This window comes from Schistocerca nitens, chromosome 9, assembly GCF_023898315.1.
Source record: "Schistocerca nitens isolate TAMUIC-IGC-003100 chromosome 9, iqSchNite1.1, whole genome shotgun sequence".
NCBI classification, from domain to species: domain Eukaryota; kingdom Metazoa; phylum Arthropoda; class Insecta; order Orthoptera; family Acrididae; genus Schistocerca; species Schistocerca nitens.
The window spans coordinates 493,057,020-493,081,540 of NC_064622.1; the positions used below are offsets into that span (position 1 = coordinate 493,057,020).

The 24,521-nt window shown below is 44.4% G+C and overlaps 1 pseudogene; it reads right to left on the reverse strand.

The window, feature by feature from the left end:
- Positions 1–2,939: 2,939 nt before the first annotated feature.
- On the reverse strand, positions 2,940–3,058 carry LOC126204596 (5S ribosomal RNA; annotated as a pseudogene).
- Positions 3,059–24,521: the final 21,463 nt, after the last annotated feature.

Here is a 24,521-nt window from a genome sequence, read left to right on the forward strand (position 1 = left end):
CACACAGTTCACTCTTTCACTCTTAAGGGGGGTAGGACGTCAAACGGGCCGACTTGGAGCAGGAGAGGCATCACAGGACATTTTAATAACCTGTGTCTACACTTTTACAAATAAATTCATAAAACTTTGTCGGCATCACCAGGACGGATTCAGGATTCACACTCATTGCAGTGGCAGTTCGAAAACATAACGAAATAAATTTTTTTGGGTGTCAAATTTCATCATCTTTTTCACTTGCTAATGGCAGCATTTGTTGCTATAGGTACACTTTTCTTCATAAGTTACAGAGATTCTTCAATAAATTCTGCACAGCATACATACCATACTTACAGGTGTAGGAAACTCTAGAATTTATTTAATTTATGAAAAAACGAATGATCCGTTATATTTTAAACTTCATGGTCAGAAAAAAACAAATTTTATAGTTAGTTACCTGAATTTTTACCACAGTTCTTAATAGATTTTGAAAATCCTAGAGTTTCATACACCTTTAAGTACGGTTTGTATGCTGTGCAAAAGTCATCGATGAATCTCTCTTACTTATGAAGAAAAGTGTACCTATAGCAACAAATGCAGCCATTAGTAAGTGAAAAAAATGATGAAATTTTACATGTAAAAAAAAGTTATTTCGTTATGTTTTCGAACTTCTACTGCTATGAGTGTGAATTCCTAATCCTTTCTGGTCATGCTAACAAAGTTTTATGAATTTATTTGTAAAAGTATAGACAGTGGAAATTAAAATGTCCTGTGGTGCCTCTCCTGCTCCAAGTCGGCCCGTTTGACGTCCTACCCCCCTTAATATCATAGAAAGAATGAAGTGCGCCACAAGTAAAATCAGTAGAAATACACTCCTGGAAATGGAAAAAAGAACACATTGACACCGGTGTGTCAGACCCACCATACTTGCTCCACACACTGCGAGAGGCCTGTACAAGCAATGATCACACGCACAGCACAGCGGACACACCAGGAACCGCGGTGTTGGCCGTCGAATGGCGCTAGCTGCGCAGCATTTGTGCACCGCCGCCGTCAGTGTCAGCCAGTTTGCCGTGGCATACGGAGCTCCATCGCAGTCTTTAACACTGGTAGCATGCCGCGACAGCGTGGACGTGAACCGTATGTGCAGTTGACGGACTTTGAGCGAGGGCGTATAGTGGGCATGCGGGAGGCCGGGTGGACGTACCGCCGAATTGCTCAACACGTGGGGCGTGAGGTCTCCACAGTACATCGATGTTGTCGCCAGTGGTCGGCGGAAGGTGCACGTGCCCGTCGACCTGGGACCGGACCGCAGCGACGCACGGATGCACGCCAAGACCGTAGGATCCTACGCAGTGCCGTAGGGGACCGCACCGCCACTTCCCAGCAAATTAGGGACACTGTTGCTCCTGAGGTATCGGCGAGGACCATTCGCAGCCGTCTCCATGAAGCTGGGCTACGGTCCCGCACACCGTTAAGCCGTCTTCCGCTCACGCCCCAACATCGTGCAGCCCGCCTCCAGTGGTGTCGCGACAGGCGTGAACGGAGGGACGAATGGAGACGTGTCGTCTTCAGCGATGAGAGTCGCTTCTGCCTTGGTGCCAATGATGGTCGTATGCGTGTTTGGCGCCGTGCAGGTGAGCGCCACAATCAGGACTGCATACGACCGAGGCACACAGGGCCAACACCCGGCATCATGGTGTGGGGAGCGATCTCCTACACTGGCCGTACACCACTGGTGATCGTCGAGGGGACACTGAATAGTGCACGGTACATCCAAACCGTCATCGAACCCATCGTTCTACCATTCCTAGACCGGCAAGGGAACTTGCTGTTCCAACAGGACAATGCACGTCCGCATGTATCCCGTGCCACCCAACGTGCTCTAGAAGGTGTAAGTCAACTACCCTGGCCAGCAAGATCTCCGGATCTGTCCCCCATTGAGCATGTTTGGGACTGGATGAAGCGTCGTCTCACGCGGTCTGCACGTCCAGCACGAACGCTGGTCCAACTGAGGCGCCAGGTGGAAATGGCATGGCAAGCCGTTCCACAGGACTACATCCAGCATCTCTACGATCGTCTCCATGGGAGAATAGCAGCCTGCATTGCTGCGAAAGGTGGATATACACTGTACTAGTGCCGACATTGTGCATGCTCTGTTGCCTGTGTCTATGTGCCTGTGGTTCTGTCAGTGTGATCATGTGATGTATCTGACCCCAGGAATGTGTCAATAAAGTTTCCCCTTCCTGGGACAATGAATTCACGGTGTTCTTATTTCAATTTCCAGGAGTGTAGCAAGACATGGAGTGTGAGATTACCCATATATGACCTGCCGACTTCGGAGTACGAAACACTTGACTTTCCAGCCAGCCAAGAAGTAAATCACTGACCAAAGGGAAGGTGGAACCAAACCGTCCTCCACAAGATGGTAATGCTGAAGAAGACGTCACCGCAGGACCACCACGAGCCCGAGCACGTCACACTATGGCCAACGACATGCCAAATCCAACTGCCCAGCTGTATGGAGTAGCACAACGTGCTACAGAGAAGCACAAAGTGTCTCTTGTCGCTTCGCATCCACTTTCTCTCTACTGACCGTACTCGCCGCAGCATCCCTAGAGCCACCGAGCGCCACCTACCAGACTCGAACAGCCGGAAACGGAGGAGAGCAACACCTGTCGAAAACAGAATCGATTCGAGTCGCCACAGCTCACCTATCATCAATATTTTTGTTTTCATTATTATTATTATCTCTCTCCGTCAGAATAAGCCTCGGCAGACATGACGACATCGACCGACCGCCGTGTCATCCTTAGCCGATAGGCTTCACTGGATGCGGATATGGAGGGATATGTGGTCAGCACACCACCCTCTGAGCCGTTGTCAGTTTTCGTGGCCAGAGCCGCTACTTCTCAGTCGAGTAGCTCCTCAGTTAGCCACCCATGGGCCGACTGCACCTTGTTTGCCGACGGCACACGGCAGCTCCGGATGGTCACCCATCGAAGTGCTAGCCATGCCCAACTGTGCTTAACTTCGGTGATCTCACGTAAACCGATGTCACCACAGCGGTAAGGCCATTGGCTTATTAGTTCATAGTCAGTATTATTTACTCACATTGTCGCTATAGGCACAGAAATCATTTTAATACTGTTTGTCGTAATAGATTCTCAATTCTTAGGTAACTGTGATGTAAAAGAAATAGTATATGTCTGGAACCCTAGTCTGATATAAGAGAGCTCCTGATCTTGCTAATCAAATAAGGTTCAACGAATAAATAAATAATACTTGTTTTGCAAATCAAACTGCATTTTCCTGCTGCTGTTTATTTTATTAATCCCATACGCGTTTCGCCTTCTGCCTTTCTAAGGCATCATCAGTGGGATCTATAATGATACAGTTTTGTTAGTTACAGATTATCAAACAGTTCACTTCGGATTTTTTGTAAACATGTAATTTCTTACGATTTGTTGATCTGCGTTTCCTCACATCTGGTCTGGAGATCGCACTGCCACTTTTATCACTGTTCTATATTCCCATGTTTGTGTTTTTGCCATCCACACACTGTTCACCATGCTTCTCACTCTATTTTGTGGTGGACTGTCGTTGTTCTGTCACTTGATACAACTATTTCGTGGACACTACTTTTCACAGAGTAAATATTGCGACTCCATTACGTGTTTCATCGTCTTTGGTATGTTTACCTATGTGTTGCCACCCTAACGAAGTATATGTTCGTTACTAACTTCTGTTTATGATGTTTATACCGTGTGTGTGCATGTGAGTGAGAGAGAGAGGGGGGGATAGAGCAGATTTTTGTGTGTATATGTGTGTGTGTGGGGGGGGGGGGGGGGGGGGGTGGCGGTTATACTAGCTGTTAGTGAGTGGCTGAATACTTTGGTGACAGCTTTTAACATTTTTAAATGTTCGGATAATAAGTTGCCGTCTCTTCATCTAAGAATAGATGATGAATGCAGCTAGCCGCTAACTCTGTGTAATGTCTTGTCTGTATAGACGTGTATCTGTTGCCTTTAAGATCCCTTAACCTTCACACATAAATCTATACAGTAAAGTAAGGGCCTCCCATTTCTTGGCTGATCCGTCATAAGACAGGCGAAAAGTTAGACTAATGGAGGATTATTAGTATTATCTCTATTTTCATTCGCTCTCTCTCTCCTTTATCTATGTACAGTTTTTAATATAATATTTCATTACGTGAAATCAGCCAAATAGAATCTTGGGTGGAGTCCTTCGTCTTGGTAATCAACGGCTGGCTTGCTGTAAGAGATCTTTACATTTATTATTACTGTTAAACACTGCATTCAGTCGGGAGAATCAATCGTTTGGACAATTTGTTCCTTTTACGAAAGATTGCGAATTCCAGATGTGTACGAAGCCTTTTTTGACGATTTAACACAGACTCAGTGATTGCAAGCTCTCTTCGACACAGCTGAAACTTCCCCACTAATTACAGGGCCAACGTGATCATCAAATGATTCAGAAAAAACTCATTCGTTCATTCACTCCAGAACAAAAAAGTCACAAACCTTATTTATGGAGGAAATTGTGTATTAAATCCACCTCCATTACATATCCAGATCTCCGGTGATTCCACGCCTTAATTATTTTCCTTTTACAGTCTCTTTCTCTTCAAACAAACCGCTAGCGGCACAAATGTTAATTGCCTCGCTTTAGCGAGAAGAAAAGCAGAATATGTATCTCTCAGAAACACGTCAATCCCTCAACAGATACTCCAGAAGCTGTCCTACTTACCACTCTAACAACCATGGAGAATGCATATATGTATCTCTGTTATTTCGAAGAATAAACGCACTAGAAAATACTTTGGCGTCGACGAGCTGTCGCCGCATATATTACGAGAAAATCAGATCAGATAACTTTTCCAAAGTGAATGAATGTGGATGGTTTGATTGAAAATGATTAATTGGTGCGTGGTAGAGGGTATTTTCGGTGGGGACATTACAAGCTGTTTCGACTTTTCGTTTCAATGGGATCTATAATGATACAGTTTTGTTAGTTATAGAGTATCAAACAGTTTACTTCGCGATTTTTTGTAAAAATGTAATTACTTACGAATTGCTGATCTGCGTTTCCTCACATCTGGTCTGGAGGTCGCTCTACCACTTTTATCACTGTTCTATATTCCCATCTTTGTGTTTTTACCATCCACACACTGTGGATATTGGTACGAAAAGTCAAAACAGCTGTCACCAAAGTTTTCAGCCACTCGCTAATAGCTACTATAACCGCCCCCCCCCCCCCCCTGCACAAAAAAAATACGCTGTGAAAAGAAGTGTACGACAAAATAGTTGTATCAAGTGACAGAAGAACGACAGTCCACCACAAAATAGAGTGAGAAGCATGGTGAACAGTGTGTCGATGGCAAAAACACAAACATGGGAATATAGAACAGTGATAAAAGTGGCAGTGCGAGCTCCAGACCAGATGTGAGGAAACGCAGATCAGCAAATCGTAAGTAATTACATGTTTACAAAAAATTCGAAGTGAACTATTTGATAATCTATAACTAACAAAACTGTATCATTATAGATCCCTCTGATGATGCCTTAGAACAGGAGAAGGCGAAACGCGTGTGGGATAAGTAAAGTAACTAGCAGCAGGAAAAGGCAGTTTGATTTGCAAAACAAGTATTTATAAGCTTGCTGCGGAGGATGGCCACACAAACAAACTTGTTAAATAAATAATACTTTGTGCAGTGGTCTTATGTGAGAAAAAATGACAGCCATATTAAGCACCTTCTGTACTATCAGTAGACAGTTGGCTACCGTAGGACAGAGTGGTCCATATCTCAACACATATTTGATTCTGGACACGTTTTCTTTTTCATTCTCATGCACAAATATGTGCCATTTTTTAAGCAACCTGTTCATCACTGTATTACAGACCATTCAGTCATATAATCTAGGAAACTTGACTTACACACACTTTGCAGAGTTGATTGTCAGCATATTTTTTAACGCCTGGAAACGAAAAGAGACTGTCTTTGGACACAGCGATACGTGAGCCTCACTGTCTGGTCGCAGAAAGTTCGACTCGACTCTCTGGCCGTCGGGGCGCCGCGAGCTGTGAGGCTGTCTTCTGCCGTCGCCTGCTGCAGCTGCAGCCAGCACTTCATCTTAATTTGTGAGTGACGGCGGAGAGAGTTGGCCGGTCCCAGCGGCGCACAGCTCATACCGCAGCCTTCCTGCCTGTCGGCGCGAGGTCCCCGGCCGCCCTGCGGGAAGCGGCAGGTACGTGAATCGTGCAGCGGGTAGCGTGGCTGCAAGGGGCGGGTCCCCGCAGCAGTCACACGGAGCGAGGCCCACTTCTGTCTAGGACACTCCAACGTAGACAGACCACCTCTACTGTATTTCCCCTGGTCTCACGTGTCAGTGTAATTTTTAGGGTTCGTGCTTCAGTCTGTAAAAACGGAGCCCATATTGGATCACTTATACATCTGTCTGTCTGTCTGCCTACCCGTTCGGTAAGAACACATTTTCTCAGGAACGGCTCAACGTATCAAGTTCAAATTTATAACTCATACTAGGGCACACGGCCCCTTGGCGGTGTAAACAAGCTTCTAAGCCAATACAATCAAAAGATACGGTCATCAATGTCACATACTTTGTATTTTGATAGTCGAAAACTCGCTCATAAAAACATATACGGTGCTTCCCGTCAACGTGGAATCATGAAATTTGGAAAGAAGCAAGGTCTCACGGAACAACTGAAGTAAAAAGAATGAAATTCCGAATTTGTTATTATATGAGACGAAACATGCTTCTTTTGGAATTTGTTAGAAAATTGTTAATTTGAAATCACACTAATGGCTCTGAGCACTATGGGACTCAACTTCTGAGGTCATTAGTCCCCTAGAACTTAGAACTAAAACGTAACTAACCTAAGGACATCACACACATCCATACCCGAGGCAGGATTCGAACCTGCGACCGTAGCGGTCTCGCGGTTCCAGACTCTAGCGTCTAGAACCGCACGGCCACTTCGGCCGGCGTAATCACACAAAAATAATTCGTTTGTCATTTGTTATTGTCATCAAACTTGATATTAAAACATTCTCGAAAGTCTTGGAAACCCTGGGACCGATATATTGCAAGTATCAATTTCCATAACAGGCAGAAATTGTCGAGATATAAATTTGTACAGAACCCTCAGTGCGCGAGTCATACTCGTACCTAATCAATTTCCTTCTTTCTCTCTCTCTCTCTCTCTCTCTCACACACACACACACACACTCACTCTCGCTCTCTCTCTCTTTCTCTCTCTCCCTTTTTTCCCCCTACCGGCCCCTTATTAACCACCTGTTTCTCCCGTATATTTCGTTAGTGGTCACAGTTATAATATTAATCCTTCGATGTACTATCTCTACAGTTCAAATTCCATGGCCGACAGATGGCGAGAAGTTTTCGAATAATAATCGATACCGTTGTCGAAATGGAAATGAGCGTTTGGTGTCGTTGGCCGGGAGGCCCCTTGTGGGGCACGTCCGGCCTGCTAAGTACAGATCTTATTACATTCGACGCCACATTGGGCGACCTGCGCGCCGGAAGGGGGTGAAATGATGATGAAGACAGCACAACACCGAGTCCCTGAGCGGAGAATATCTCCGACCCAGCCAGGAATCGAACCCGGGCCCGTGGGACGGCAATCCGTCACGCTGATCACTCAGCTATCGGGGCGGACACCGTTGTCGACATAAAGTCTTTCTTCTCTTAGCACTTCTACGGACAGAAGACGGTTTGGCTAAAGGGAATTCGAGGAGCGGAGAAAGAATTACGTAGCCTACGCGTCTGGATAGAACGAGAGAGGAAGGATGTTTGTTTCCCTGTAAGTACGGGCAACCCACGAATGCGCTTGTCTCGTACCGCCTCGTACATAATCACTTCGCTACTCCAGCCGTGTACTGTGCAAAATGAAATGTAATAGACATTTTCAGCTAAACAGGTCTAACAGTTCCTGTTAAGTAACTCATCTATGGAGTAGAAGGAGTTGGCCACCAAGGAGTCTTTCAACTCTGTTTAAACTGTTCTTTGTCTAAAACTGTTCTTAATGGATGCTAGTAACTCATTTAAAATTTGTGGTCCTGAGCACTGGAATCCTTTTTGGACCAAGGTGAACGATTTCAAGTCTTTATGTACATTTTTGTTATTCCCAGTATGGATATCGTAAAATGAGCTATTGATCGCAAAAAGAGACCCATTACTTACACCAAACTTCGTTGAGAAACAAACACAATGAGAAACAACAGTACTTAGTTTATCCGATTCATTGAGTGGGTTTAGATATGCTGTTCATTAATTTACAGCACAAGTGAGTCTCATTACACGTTTTTGCACTCTGAAGACTTTCTATAGACACGTGAAGCTGCCTCAAATTATCATTCCAAATGAGATAATTAAGTAAAACTAAGCGAAGTGTGCCAGTCATTTTATATGTACACTGAGATGACGAAGGTCATGGGATACCTCCCAATATCGTGTCGGGCTTCCTTTCACCCGACATACAGCAGTAGCTCGACGTGGCAAGAATTCAGCAAATCGTTGGAAGCCGCTACAGAAATAGTCACCCATGCTGCCTCAATAGCCGTCCATAACTGCGAAAGTGTTACCGATGTATAATTTTGTCCACGATCCGACCTCTCGATTATGTCCCGTAAATGTTTGATGAGATTCATGTTGGAGAATCTGGGTGGCCAAATCATTCGCTCGAAATGTCCAAAACGTTCTTCAAACCAACTGCGAACAACTGTCGCCCGGTGACATGTCGCATTGTCATCCATAAAAATTCCATCGTTACTTGGGAACAAGATGTCCATGAACGGCTGTAAATGGTCTCCAGGTAGCCGAAAATAACCATTTCCAGTCAGTGATGGGTTCAGGTGAATCAGAGGACCCAACCCATCCCATGTAAACACAGCCCACACCATAACGGCGGGTCCACGAGCTTGCACAGTACCTTGTTGACGGCTTGGGTCCATGGCTCCGTTGTGTCTGCATCATATTCGAACCCTACCATCCGCACTTACGGACTGAAATCGGAACTCAGTTGACCAGAGCACGGTATTCCAGTCTTCTAGGCTCCAACAGATAAAGTCACGAACCCAGGAGAAGCGCTGTAAGCGATGTCGTGGATGTCGTGCTGTTAGCAAAGCCACTCGCGCCTGTCATCAGCTGCCATAATCCATCAGCGTCACATTTCGCCGCGCGATCATAACGGATACGTTGTTTCTACATCCCAGGTTGATTTCTACGGTTTCTTCGCACAGTGTTTCTTGTGTTTCAGCACTGATAACTGTATGCAAACGCCGCTGCTTTCGGTCGTTAAGTGAAGGCCGTCGGCCGTTGCGTTGTCCGCGGTCAGAGGTAATGCCTGAAATTTGGCACACTCTTGACACTGCGGAATCTCCCACGCGTAGAGCTCCAACTATAATTCCGCTATTAAAGTGAGTTAATTCCGGTCGTGCGGCCATAACCACGTCGAAACCTTTTCACACGCATCACCTGAGAACAAATGACAGCTCTGCCCATGCACTGCCCCTGCATGATGAACCCGACTTTCATCACTTTTCACAATGTTATTAAGGAAACCATAACCGTCAGACTCAAAACGCAAAAGAAATTGTTAACAGATGTCAAATCTCCTCTGTTTCATGCCAAGATGACATTCGAGGCATCCACACTACACACGGTTTTCTGTATCGAAGTTCTGCAATGATGGTCTGTGTGGTGTCACCGCCAGACACCACACTTGCTAGGTGGTAGCTTTAAATCGGCCGCGGTCCATTAGTACATGTCGGACCCGCGTGTCGCCACTGTCAGTGATCGCAGACCGAGCGCCACCACACGGCAGGTCTCGAGAGACTCACTAGCCCTCGCCCCAGTTGTACAGCCGACGTTGCTAGGAAAGGTTCACTGAGAATTACCCTCTCATTTGCCGAGACGATAGTTAGCATAGCCTTCAGCTAAGTCAATTGCTACGACCTAGCAAGGCGCCATTTCTCCTTTGCTATGTATCTAATGAAGCATGTACAGTAACAAGACCAATGTTCACCAATTATGGATTAAAGTTAAGTATTCCAGAAGCTACGTACTTTTCTTTATAGCATTCATTACGTATCCTGTTTCAGACCTCACGCCAGTCTGCGTGAGTTTATAGCGTGCATTTCGGCTTCCTCAAACAACACGGTGTTGGCACTTCTGCCGACACTTCAGTCTGTAACGCTCTCGTGATATACCGCACTCACCTGTCAGCTGTTTCTGTGTTACTGGAAGGTTTTCTCTGATGATTTCATTATCCCGATTCCGACGAATTTCGTCGGTTGCTGTAAGCGGTCGTCCTCTCCGAAATCTGTCACACACGTGAAGTTAGCGACACAGCTGCCTTCGTTACGAGCACGAACAAACCAACGTCGCACATTGCTGTTGTCGCTACAATCACCGCCGCACACATCTTTCATTTTTCTACGAATTTCAAACCATTTTCCGCGTTATAAACTCGATTACAGCACGCTGTTCCTCACGCAGCGACATAGTCACGTTACATGCCGCCACCGTAAACGCCACAATTCGGAGCCCTAGAGCAACATAGGTCTGTAATTTACGTCAGCGGAGCGCTAAAGTCAACCGAGTGATATACAGTACCACAACCGATACTGAGAACAGATTAAAGAAATCGCTGGCACCGCTTTCCAGCACACCCTCGTAGCATTTTTGGTGCGGATCGGGTGAGGCGTAAGCCGTTCATGCGAGCGCGGCTTCCAGGCAGCGGGGGCTCAGTCGAAAGAGTAGGGAACAGTGATCTGAGGGTCGTGTGTCGAGTCCCTACGCGGAATTTCTTTCTATTTTCAGTGTTTGATTTATTTACTCTGGAGATAATCCGAAATAATGCTCAGAATATCGTATGAGTATATATTAATACTTTCATGAAAGACATGAAAACAAAAGGCAAAGGATAATTTGGCATTGCAAATAAATTTGCAGGAAGGAATTGGACACGAGACTTCCTGTATAACATTAGATACTTTTGTTAGTTTATAGTTGATATACACGTTCTGGGATAATATTCATAGTAAGACATGGGGAACAGTAATTTTCTCGGTATCTCGCAACGCTACAAACGCAGCATTTTTTCATTTAAATGGTTGTTTTAAAGTTCCAATGGGAGAACAGACTTCGTTTACATTCACAGAAGTATCTCTCTGAACGCACAGTCTGTCAGCAAATCACGTGTATCGCACCATTTCGCCATATATTGGCGCGGGTAGCTGGCAATTTATAATGGAATGCATTCTGATACAGTCTTCTTGCGATGTGATTTCGTTTCCTCTGTCGATAACATAGTAGTTTTTCAGCTTTTTGATGAAATTCTTTACCTGAAGTTAAAAGTATATAAAGCAGGGTTGCACCAGTGGAGTGCATTTGGGGGGGGGGGGAGAAATCCCTTTAAAAGTGCACGATGACAATCGTTCTTCGGTTTGAAAAATCTCGGCGTATAATTGTGGATTCCTTTGTCCTCTCAACGGGCCAACTACCAGCAGAATTTTTTTCCTCCACGTAGGGCTTCAGCACATAAGTCAAAAATTTTTGTATAAAGCTGTTGTAAGTTTTCCACATTTTGATGAAGGAATGACGACATTTCTACATTTCGACGCGTACTAATCCACAGATTATTTTATTTATTTATTTATTTATTTATTTATTTATTTATTTTGAATCCTCGGTCCAAATGAGCCAATACTCTAGTAACGACACAATTTTCCAGGGATCGGACACTTTCATTACATTCTCTTCTTGGAAAGTTACTTGGAGACTGCTTGTGAATTTCCTTTCTTGGAAAATTATTTGCAGTACCAAACTTTTCTTTCCTTTTCTTTTTAAGTTTTTAATGACAGCAGTAATAAATACGATACATTGAGCATTATTTCGGTTCATTTGCTGTGTAAGTAATGCAAAAACTGAAAATAAAGAATAGTTTTCTAATAGGGACTCGACCCCTCACATTACCGCTCCGTGCTGTTTCCACTGTGCAGACACTGCATGGATACAACGCTAACATAAACTGCTGATGCCTCGCCCAACCCGCGGCAGAAATGCTATTTTCTTTTTTTTCCCTAAACGCACGGCCTTATGAAGCTTCTACTTCTGTCACTTTCATGTTTCATGTCTGGCCAGGCCCTGCGTATACCATAAAATTGGACGAAATCTGTGCTGACGAGTAGGCGCTCCCCGCTTGTCAGCCCAGCACATCGTGTCTCAACAGGTTCAAAATGGTTCAAATGGCTCTAAGCACTATGGGACTTAACATCTGAGGTCATCAGTCCCCTAGACGTAGAAATACTTAAACCTAACTAACCTAAGGACAGCACACACAACCATGTCCGAACCTGCAACCGTAGCAGCAGCGCGGTTCCGGACTGAAGCGCCTAGAACCGCTCGGTCACCGCGGCCGGCGGGTCGCAACAGGCAACATATTCTTGCCCTCCCGTACATTTTTCTACGAAGCACTGACGCGAGAAGATATGGCGGCCAATCATTGCTTTTCTTCAAACTTCCACGAAAGCAGCCGCTAAAAATCATTATTGTCGTAAAGCTTTACTTTTTTAATTCGAGCGAGAGATGTCTATGGTGAGAATGCGGCGAGTGCAACGGCGAGAGGTGGCTTTGAGAGCTACCGAGCCGTCGCACAACCTCAATGAAGGCCCATGTGCTGTGCAGTAATGTTCATTTTACTGGGAGAGGGTGACCACTTTCTGCAGGTGCCCGGAGATACGCGAAAGGGGAGATTTGCGGACACAGCCGGTTCTCGGAAGGATTCTCCTGATCCGAAGGTATGGGTGCCGTGTCCCCTCTCCGCCTTTCGGCCCTTACTTTGCACCTCCTTCTCCTCATCCGCCCTCACCTCCCCCCCCCCCCCCCCCCGCCGCAGCCCGCCAAATCTGTGCCATCGTCGTGCTATTGAAAACACAAATCTTTACCCTTACGTTGCTTCCAAAACAAGGGCAGGAGGTGAAAAAGGTACTTTTTTCAAACAATAGTCCTTGTTCTAGTCTATGAACAACCAGAAAGCTTTGTTTGGCCTCAGAAGATGCCTGAAACGGCAGTATAAGCATCCATGCATGTCTTCAGATTTTTTGAGTCACCAGTCTTCTGGCTGGTTTGATGCGTTCCGCCACGAATTTCTCTCCTGTGTCAACCTTTCCAGTTTTCTACATACGTCTTCAATTATTTGCTACATTTATCCCAATCTCTGTCTTCCTCTATAGTTAAATAGTTCCCTTTAGTGCTATGGACTTTATTCCCCGATATCGTCACAGGTGTGCTACTTCCTGTCCCTTCTACTCGTCAGCGTTTTCCGTACATTCCTTTCCTCACCGATTCCGCCGAGAATCTCCTCATTTGTTACCTTGCCAGTCCATCTAATTTTCAACATTCTTCTGTAGCAGCACGTCAAATGCTTCGATTCTCTTCTGTTCTGGTTCTCCCACAGTCAATGTTTCACTGCCATACAATGCTGTTCTCAAGACGTTCATTGTCAGAAATTTCTTCCACAAATTAAGACCTATGTCTAATACTTGTAGACTTCTCTTAGCCAGGGATGCCATTTTACCAGTGCTAGTCTGCTTTTATGTCCTTCCTCCATCCTTCATGGGCACTTTGTTGCCTAGGTAGCAGAATTCCGTAACTTCCTGATCACCAATTATGGTGATAGGTTTCTCGCTGTACTCATTTCTGCTACTTCTCATTACTTTCACCTTACTTCGATTTACTCTCAAACCATATTCTATGATCATTAGACTGTTCATTCCACTCAGCAGGTCCTGCAGTTCTTCTTCAATTTCACAGAGGATATGAATGTCATCAGCGAATCGAAGTATTGATATCCTTTCACTCTGAACTTCAATCGCACTCTTGAATCTTTCTTTTATTTCTCTCATTGCTCCTTCGACGTGATTCAACAGCGCAGCGAAAGACTACATCCCTGTCTTATACTCTTTTTAATTCGTGCTCTTCGTTTTTGATTGTTATTGCCTCTTGGTTCTTCCTGGTTCTTGTACATATTGTATGTTACCCGCCTTCATACTACACATCGAAAATGAAAACAACAACCAACTTCTTGAGATTGAATTTTTTGAATAGTATCTTAATACACAATTCTTAGATACCATAAGTTTCTGCAACAATAATTGTATTAACACTTCGGAATGTGGTTTATGAACGATTTTCTGGGACATAGTTAACAGAGTAGCGACCAACGCTTTATAATTCTTCAATATGTTAGATTGTTGACATTACTTTTCCAAATGAATATACTGTCGTAACTATTCATGGTGCGACGGCAGCTTCGACAAACTGAATTACTGACAAAATATTACTGTTAATACAGCTAAACACCAAACAGCTAAACACCAAACTCCTGATCGTCCGCTGTGTAGCCAAACCACGTGGCAGCGCAGGTAGCGACCGCACGTATCGGAAAACCCTGCTCTCCGAACACTGCCGTGTCCGCGTGTTTCCGGCCTTTGTCGTTGCAGACAGCCATTTTGGTGCCGCCAGTCAACTGCCTTAAACAAACCAAGATGAAGCTTTAGACGTCATAGTGTTGGGGAAGTACGTAATAAAGGGTTCTGTCTGTCACGAAATCTTGTGTGCAGTAAAGGCCTGCATCTCTAAACTGAGACTATTATAATTTTAGTCTCCTTATGTAAGCTAGGTGGCACCGGCCGCTGTGACCGAGCGGTTCTAGGCGCTTCAGTCTGGAACCGCGCGACCGCTACGGTTGCAGGATCGGATCCTGCCTCGAGCATGAATATGTGAGATGTCCTTAGGTTAGTTAGGTTTAAGTAGTTCTAAGTTCTATGGGACTGATGACCTCAGATGTTAAGTCCCATAGTGCTCAGAGCCATTTGAATCATTTTTTAGGTTAGGTGGCGAGTATTGCTTCCTCTTAGCGCGCGTTATTATTTATGAACTGTTTGACAAATGATGTCAATATTACACTCCTGGAAATTGAAATAAGAACACCGTGAATTCATTGTCCCAGGAAGGGGAAACTTTATTGACACATTCCTGGGGTCAGATACATCACATGATCACACGGACAGAACCACAGGCACATAGACACAGGCAACAGAGCATGCACAATGTCGGCACTAGTACAGTGTATATCCACCTTTCGCAGCAATGCAGGCTGCTATTCTCCCATGGAGACGATCGTAGAGATGCTGGATGTAGTCCTGTGGAACGGCTTGCCATGCCATTTCCACCTGGCGCCTCAGTTGGACCAGCGTTCGTGCTGGACGTGCAGACCGCGTGAGACGACGCTTCATCCAGTCCCAAACATGCTCAATGGGGGACAGATCCGGAGATCTTGCTGGCCAGGGTAGTTGACTTACACCTTCTAGAGCACGTTGGGTGGCACGGGATACATGCGGACGTGCATTGTCCTGTTGGAACAGCAAGTTCCCTTGCCGGTCTAGGAATGGTAGAACGATGGGTTCGATGACGGTTTGGATGTACCGTGCACTATTCAGTGTCCCCTCGACGATCACCAGTGGTGCACGGCCAGTGTAGGAGATCGCTCCCCACACCATGATGCCGGGTGTTGGCCCTGTGTGCCTCGGACGGATGCAGTCCTGATTGTGGCGCTCACATGCACGACGCCAAACACGCATACGACCATCATTGGCACCAAGGCAGAAGCGACTCTCATCGCTGAAGACGAAACGTCTCCATTCGTCCCTCCATTCACGCCTGTCGCGACACCACTGGAGGCGGGCTGCACGATGTTGGGGCGTGAGCGGAAGACGGCCTAACGGTGTGCGGGACCGTAGCCCAGCTTCATGGAGACGGTTGCGAATGGTCCTCGCCGATACCCCAGGAGCAACAGTGTCCCTAATTTGCTGGGAAGTGGCGGTGCGGTCCCCTACGGCACTGCGTAGGATCCTACGGTCTTGGCGTGCATCCGTGCGTCGCTGCGGTCCGGTCCCAGGTCGACGGGCACGTGCACCTTCCGCCGACCAATGGCGACAACATCGATGTACTGTGGAGACCTCACGCCCCACGTGTTGAGCAATTCGGCGGTACGTCCACCCGGCCTCCCGCATGCCCACTATACGCCTTCGCTCAAAGTCCGTCAACTGCACATACAGTTCACGTACACGCTGTCGCGGCATGCTACCAGTGTTAAAGACTGCGATGGAGCTCCGTATGCCACGGCAAACTGGCTGACACTGACGGCGGCGGTGCACAAATGCTGCGCAGCTAGCGCCATTCGACGGCCAACACCGCGGTTCCTGGTGTGTCCGCTGTGCCGTGCGTGTGATCATTGCTTGTACAGCCCTCTCGCAGTGTCCGGAGCAAGTATGGTGGGTCTGACACACCGGTGTCAATGTGTTCTTTTTTCCATTTCCAGGAGTGTATTTCAAATGCTTAAGTTCGCTTCTATAACGACATGCTGTTCTGTGTGTGTCAGTAAGAGATGATGTACTTTGAATTCATATGACTAGAACCTCAATTTTATTTCATGGGTAGAAATCTCTCTGTATTTCAACATTTGAGAGTTTTTCGTAAATAAATAGTGTATTACTTTTGTTAGTAAATATATTTTTGTATTCAGACATGTGATACTAATTCTGAGTCCCTTCGTAATTGGTATATTTTACTAAACCATTGTCTGAAATCAGGATTTTTCACACTTAAAAATGAGCATGTCAAAGGACTTCTATGGGCTTTGCTGGCGTCACTTTTAATCGCAGAGCTGAACTGAGTTATTCTGTAGATGAGAATAACTATTACTTGTCTTTTGGAGTCACACGAGTAACAGCTTTTCTCATGTACAAGATGGACAGGATTGAACTAGAAACTGGGCTAGGACGATTTCACATATTAACAAAATATTTAGAACTGAAATCTATGTTTATCGCGCTCTGTCTGTCACATTTCAAGATAAATTTCCGTAATTGACGACGCTGCACTAGTTAAAGCTATTAACGTACCTTTACAACGGCAACGTAACTTCTTTTATTTTAAATTGTACATTTTCACTCTTGCACAGGAAAGTTATCAATAATCAAAAATCATTTTAATTGAATCAACTGTGGGTTCTTGGTGAAACACGTTAAATTAACTAAACATACATTGTTTTTCGCCTTGTTTCACAAATTTTATTATTAATGATACTGCACAACTTAGGTTTCGGGTTATAAGCCCAGTTTCAAGTACATTACTGATTCCCAAAGACGACAATGCACAATTAAACATGATGATAAGCCAAAGATAGTCGTCTCAACCTCTGAATGTATCGATCCAGGATTTAATGTCAAATTACTTCAAATGGTTTAAATGGCTCTGAGCACTATGCGACTTAACTTCTGAGGTCATCAGTTGCCTAGAACTTAGAACTAATTAAACCTAACTAACCTAAGGATATCACACACATCCATTCCCGAGGTAGGATTCGAACCTGCGACCGTAGCGGTCGCTCGGCTCTAGGCTGTAGCGCTTAGAACCGCACGGCAACTCCGGCCGGCCAAATTACTTCAATGACCATTTGTTAACAAATTACATTTGGAATTACAGAATTAAGCAATTACACTAACATAACGGGACTGAAGTTATGCATCTGCAAAGATGAACATCATAGAAGTTGGATACTGAAGAAGCCTGATTCAGCCTTTGCGGAACATTGCATGAACAATAACTACAAATACATAATAGATGTACAACTCTTACACAAAGAGAAAAAAGGGGCTAAACTCAACCAATCAGAAATTTTAGAAATTATTAAACGAGCAAACCCAGATCAATTATTCACCTGTCTTAGGTGATACCAGAGCTCCAGGATAGAAGCAAAATTTTGGGCCTCAGTCCAAATAAAAAGTTCTTGGCAGATGCATAACTTTAGTCCCGTCCCGTTATTGTAATTGCTCAATTGTGTAAGTCCATATGTAAATTGGTCATTGAAGTAAATTGACATTAAATCATGGATCGATACATTAAGAAGTTGTGACGGCTATCTTTGCCTTATCATCTTGTTTATGTGTGTATTAGCATCTTTGGGAATCAGTAACGTACTTGAAAATGGGCTTATAAACCGAAACATAGGTTGTGCAGGAACATTAACAATAAAATTTGTGAAACAAGGCAAAAAAACAGTATTTGTTTAGTTAATCAACAAAAAGTTGTACCAACTTATATACAGCACACTACGTCGATGAAAAGATACAACTGTTTTTCTTTTCATTTGTAAAGTGAATTTTCTATTCAAAATCGTTTCTCTCTGTGATAAAATTGTGTAGTAAATATCCTGTGCTTATGTTTCACCTTTTCAATTATCCTTACGACATCCGGATCAGGGAATATATTACGGTGTCGTCATTTTCTCAAATGTTTTGGCGTCTTCACTAGGCGTAGCAGTCTACATCAACATCCATACTCCGAAAGCCACCTGACAGTGTGTGGCGGAGGGTACTTTGAGTACCTCTATCGGTTCTCCCTTCTATTCCACCCTCGTATTTTCGTGGAAAGAAAGATTGTCGGTATGCCTCTGTGTGGGTTCTAATCTCTCTGATTTTATCCACATGGTCTCTTCGCGAGATGTACGTAGGAGGGAGCAATATACTGCTTGACTCCTCGGTGAAGGTATGTTCTCGAAACTTCAACAAAAGCCCGTACCGAGCTACTGAGCGTCTCTCCTGCTGAGTCTTCCACTAGAGTTTATCTATCATCTCCGTAACGCCTTCGCGATTACTAAATGATCCTGTAACGAAGCGCGCTGCTCTCCGTTGGATCTTCTCTATCTCTTCTATCAACCCTATCTGGTACAGATCCCACACTGGTGAGCAATATTCAAGCAGCGGGCGAACAAGTGTACTGTAACCTCCTTCCTTTGTTTTCGGATTGCATTTCCTTAGGATTCTTCCAACGAATCTTAGTCTGGCATCTGCTTTACCGACAATCAACTTTATATGAACGTTCCATTTTAAATCACTCCTAATGCCTACTCCCAAATAATTTATGGAATTAACTGCTTCCAGTTGCTGACCTGCTATATTTTAGCTAAATGATAAAGGATCTTTCTTTCTATGTATCCGCAGCACATTACACTTGTCTACACTGAGATTCAATTGCCATTCCCTGCACCATGCGTCAATTCGTTGCAGATCCTCCTGCATTTTAGTACAATTTTCCATTGTTACAACCTCTCGATATACCACAGCATCATCCGCAAAAAGCCTCAGTGAACTTCCGATGTTACCCACAATGTCATTTATGTATATTGTGAATAGCAACGGTCCTACGACACTCCCCTGAGGCACACCTGAAATCACTCTTACTTCGGAAGACTTTTCTCCATTGAGAATGAATTGCTGCGTTCTGTTATCTAGGACCTCTTCAATCCAATCACACAATTGGTCTGATAGCCCATATGCTCTTACTTTGTTCATTAAACGACTGTGGGGAACTGTATCGAACGCCTTGCGGAAGTCAAGAAACACGGCATCTACCTGGGAACCCGTGTCAATGGCCTTCTGCTGTTCCTTATCTATATAAACGATTTAGGAGACAATCTGAGCAGTCGTCTTAGGTTTTTTGCAGATGACAATGTCGTTTATCAACTAATGAAGCTGTTGTGTACATAGTTCCGCGTAGTCAGCGCATACACAACTTTCCTACTAGAGCGCGCCCCGCTAAGCACAACAGCGCAGGCGCAGCGCTCGTCCGTCTCCGCACTACGATATGGCGCTGTCTTAGAGACGGACCAAATTCTGCTTCCGCCGATCCGTGTATTAATGTGTAACGCAGCCAATGAGATTGCTGCTAACGTAGAACCTGTTCTCCTCGCGGATCACACTCGCGCAGTGATACCTGAACGCTCGAGGTATTATAATGGGTGTACAGACCTCCGATTAGTCAGTCTGCATCAGTCTGCATTAGTCTGGATTTTTCTGCACCTGTCTGTACCAGTCTGCCTTAGTCTGCATTAGTCTGCATTAGTCTATAGTCAAGTTTCAGTCTGCGCCTAATAAGATTATCATATTCCTGTACATAGCCATGAAGAGAAATGAATAGACACTTTGTCAAGTATCAGAGATATTTGAGAATAGGATTAACGTACCAAGACCAAAGGAACTTCACATTGTCAATAGTAAATAGCATCCAGAACCAAGTTAAGTTATTTTATGCTTGTTATTATTTTAATAAATGTGTGTGAAAATTAATCAAGTTCTGTTTAAAGTTGGTCACCGTCAATCTGCTACTCTAAGCATGCAAGTGGCATTTCTATCGTCTGACCTAACGGCAGAAGATAAACACGCCACGATAAGACCACGAGACATATTGCTGACACTCACCTACTTCGCTAGAGCGACGAGTCAAATAATCTGATGGTGTGTGTACCGAAGGTCTTACAGAATGCACACCACAGAAGCCATCATAAAATCAAAACATATTGCAAAACGATTTAGAAAAGATATGTGAATGGTGCGAAAATTGGCAGTTGAGCTGTGAGTGCTAAAAGGAATCCGTTACACTTCGGTTACACAATAAATCAGTCAAATCTAAAGGCCGTAAATTCAACTGAATACCTAGGTATAACTGTTACGAACAACTTAAATTGAAAGGAACACACCGAAAATGTTGTGGGGAAAGCTAACCAAAGATTTCGTTTTATTGGCAGAACACTTAGATAATGTAACAGACCTACTTAGGAGATTGCCTACACTACACTTCTCCGTCCTCTTTTACAATACTGCTCCGCGGTGTGGGATCCTTACCAGATAGGACTGACAGAGTACGAAAAAGTTCAATGAAGGGCAGCAAATTTTGTATTATCGCGAAATATGGGAGACAATGTCACCGAAATGATACAGGATGTGGGCTGGACATCTTTATAACAAAGGCCTTTTTTGTTGCGACGGAATCTTCTCACGAAATTCCATGCACCAAATTTCTACTCCGAATGCAAAAATACGAGGGCGGTTCAGAAAGTAACCTCCGATTGGTCACAGTGCGGGTTGTGGGGGGAGTAGCGACGCCATCTGTGCGTTCACGCACTCAACAGGTCAGTCGGCATCAAGCCGTGGTCGAGTGAACGTCGTACCTGCGCTAGTTTACTTTTTGTGGCAGTTTGAAATGTGTGCTGCAATAGAAAACCCCGCCAAATGTGAAGTGCGTGCTGTCATAAGGTTTTTTACAGCCAAAGGATATTCTGCAGCAGCTATTCATCGTGAGCTTTGTGCCGTGTACGGACCAAGAGTTATGAGTGAAGGAGTTGTCCGTGAATGGGTACGTTTATTTAAAAGTGGACGAGAAAACGTTCATGATGAAGAGAGGAGTGGTAGACCATCATTGGTGACTGACGAACTCGTTCAGACAGTTGATGCAAAAGTTCGTGAAAATCGACGTTTCTCAATGTCGGAGTTGTCTACTGGTTTTCCACAGATTTCTAAGACTCTCTTGTACGAGATAGTGACAGCAAGATTGGGTTACCGTAAGTTCTGTGCACGATGGGTGCCCAAAATTCTTACCGACCACCACAAAACTCAAAGAATGGCCTCTGCATTAGACTTTCTGTCACGTTATGAGGACGAAGGAGAACCATTGTTAAACAGAATCGTGACCGGTGACGAAACCTGGATTAAGTACGTGAACCCTGAGACAAAAGAACAATCAAAGATGTGGGCACATTCAAATTCGCCTACCAAACCAAGAAAAGCCTCGCAAGATTTTTCTGCCAGAAAACTGATGGCAACGGTGTTTTGGGATGCCAAAGGGGTGTTGTTGGTTGAATTCATGGAACGTGGTACGACCATTAATCAAGACGTGTACTGTGAAACAATAAAAAAGTTACGACGGGCTATACAGAACAAACGCCGTGGTATGCTGACTTCCGGTATCGTTTTTTTGCACAATAACGCCCGTCCTCACTCTGCTCGCAGAACAACGGCCCTTCTTGAGTCCTTCAAGTGGGACGTTATCAACCATCCACCTTACAGCCCAGACCTGGCGCCAAGTGATTATCACCTCTTCATGCATTTGAAGAAATGGCTCGGGTCACAGCGGTTTGATGACGACGAAGAGCTCAAAGATGCGGTCACAGGCTGGCTCCAGGCACAAGCGGGTGATTTTTATGCAGAAGGAATTTCAAAGCTTGTGAAGAGATACGATAAGTGCCTCAATCGCTATGGAGACTATGTAGAAAAATAGTGCAAAGATGTAGTTGTAAGATGTATATATTAAAATATTTTTATTTAACTTGGTGTATTTTTTTAAATCAACCGGAGGTTACTTTCTGAACGGCCCTCGTATATGTTGACACTGATCTACATAGGGAGAAACTATCACCACGATGAAATAAGGGAAATCAGAACTCGTACGGAAAGATATAGGTGCTCGTTCTTGCCGCGCGCTATACGAGACTGGAATAATAGAGAATTGTGGAGGTGGTTCATGAACCCTCTGGCCAGGTTGCGGATTGGGCATTGCCGATTTAGCCACCGCTACCTGTTGTCCGGTGACCGCGCCCCGCAGTGCCCCTGTGATAATCCATTGACGGTGCGCCATGTTTTATTGTCCTGTCCCCGCTTCATTCACTCTCGTGTTGTCCTGTGTCTGCCGTCTACCTTACAGGAACTTTTAGCTGATGACGCTCGAGCAGCTGCTCGTGTCCTTCGTTTTATTACACTGACGGACTTGTCCGAAAAGATCTAACTCAAAAAAAAAAAACACCTCTGCCAAGCACTTAAATGTGATTTCCAGAATATCCATGGAGATGTAGATGTATTCGATCTTAAGAAATTTGTCTTTTTCTGAAAACCGTTTCTCGCTATTTTAAGTCTGAATTCTCATCCTCTTTACTTCTGCCATGGTCAGGCACTTTGCTTACCAAACAGAAAACACCAACTTCTAGTTTCATTGTCTCTTTCCTTGAGATAACTGTCTTACGTGAATTACTTCCACTGTATTTTACTACCTTTGTTTTTATTTTGTCAGTGTTTATGTTACAACACCTTTCAAATGGCTCTACGCACTATGAGACTTAACATCTGAGGTCATTAGTCCCCTAGAATTTAGAACTACTTACACCTAACTAACCTAAGGACATCACACACATTCATGCCCGAGGCAGGATTCGAACCTGCGACCGTAGCAGCAGCACTGTTCCGGACTGAAGCGCCTAGAACCGATCGTCCACAGCGGCCGGCTTTTACAACTTTCACGACAGAGGTTTCGAGCATAGCGTTTATCTCATTAATTTGCATCTGATGTGCGTTTTTTATCTCGTAGCGTTTTTTATCTCGCAACCCTAGTGCCACAGACAGCGTCCTGTCGGTAATTAGTTTCTCTCCATGTGCACTCTGGGAAGTCCACGGCGACATGTTTAAATTTAAAGCTAACCGTTGTAGTGTAACTTCACTTAAATGCCCAAAAGAAGTTCTGAAACAACTTGTGAGTTGATTTATAATCATTTTTCTGGGGAAACACTGTGATAACGCTACCTGACCGGAAAATTTTGACTGTAAACGTGTAAGTCGGCTGTTTAGGTTTTTATATTGGTAACGCCACGTAGCGCTCTGTATGAAAATCACTGGCTGTGCTGTGTGCAGTCTGTGGCTGGTTTGCATTGTTGTTGGCTATTGTAGTGTTGGGCAGTTGGCTGTTAACAGCGCATAGCGTTGCGCAGTTGGAGGTGAGCCGCCAGCAGTGGTGGATGTGGGGACAGAAATGGCGGAGGTTTGAAATTTGTAAGACTGGATGTCATGAACTGCTATATATATTATGACTTTTGAACACTATTAAGGTAAATACATTGTTTGTTATCCATCAAAATCTTTCATTTGCTAACTATGCCTATCAGTAGTTAGTGCCTTCCGCAGTTTGAATCTTTTATTTAGCTGGCAGTAGTGGCGCTCGCTGTATTGCAGTAGCTTGAGTAACGAAGATTTTTGTGAGGTAAGTGATTTGTGAAAGGTATAGGTTAATGTTAGTCAGGGCCATTCTTTTGTAGGGATTATTGAAAGTCAGAATGCGTTGCACTAAAAAATATTGTGTGTCAGTTTAAGCACAGTCATGTATAATTTTTCTAAGGGGATACCTCACTGGAATCTTCTGATTTTTTTCTTGTAGTTTGTGTAATTAGTGTAGCTATTGTTTACTGCTAGTGCGTAATTGTAGAGAGAATCTTCTTTGTAGCTACAGTCTTTCATTGTTGTACAGTAAAACAGTTGTGGCATGCATGTAGATTTGCACCAAGCATTTCGCAGCTGCACATGCAATTAACTAGATATTGTTTTCAGTGCTATGTTAATGTGTTCTCTTATTTTTGCTCTTCAAATTATGCTTTTCTGTGATATCGTGTGAAATATTGTGACAATAATGGCGTGTGAAAAACGTAACACTAGGCTCCAAAGTAAACTGAGAAATGACAGTGAAGACGAAAGCAGTGTGTTAGCGCCGCCGAGTAATGAATTAACTAATGTTCAAAGTAGTAATTTGGTAACTGTGCATAGG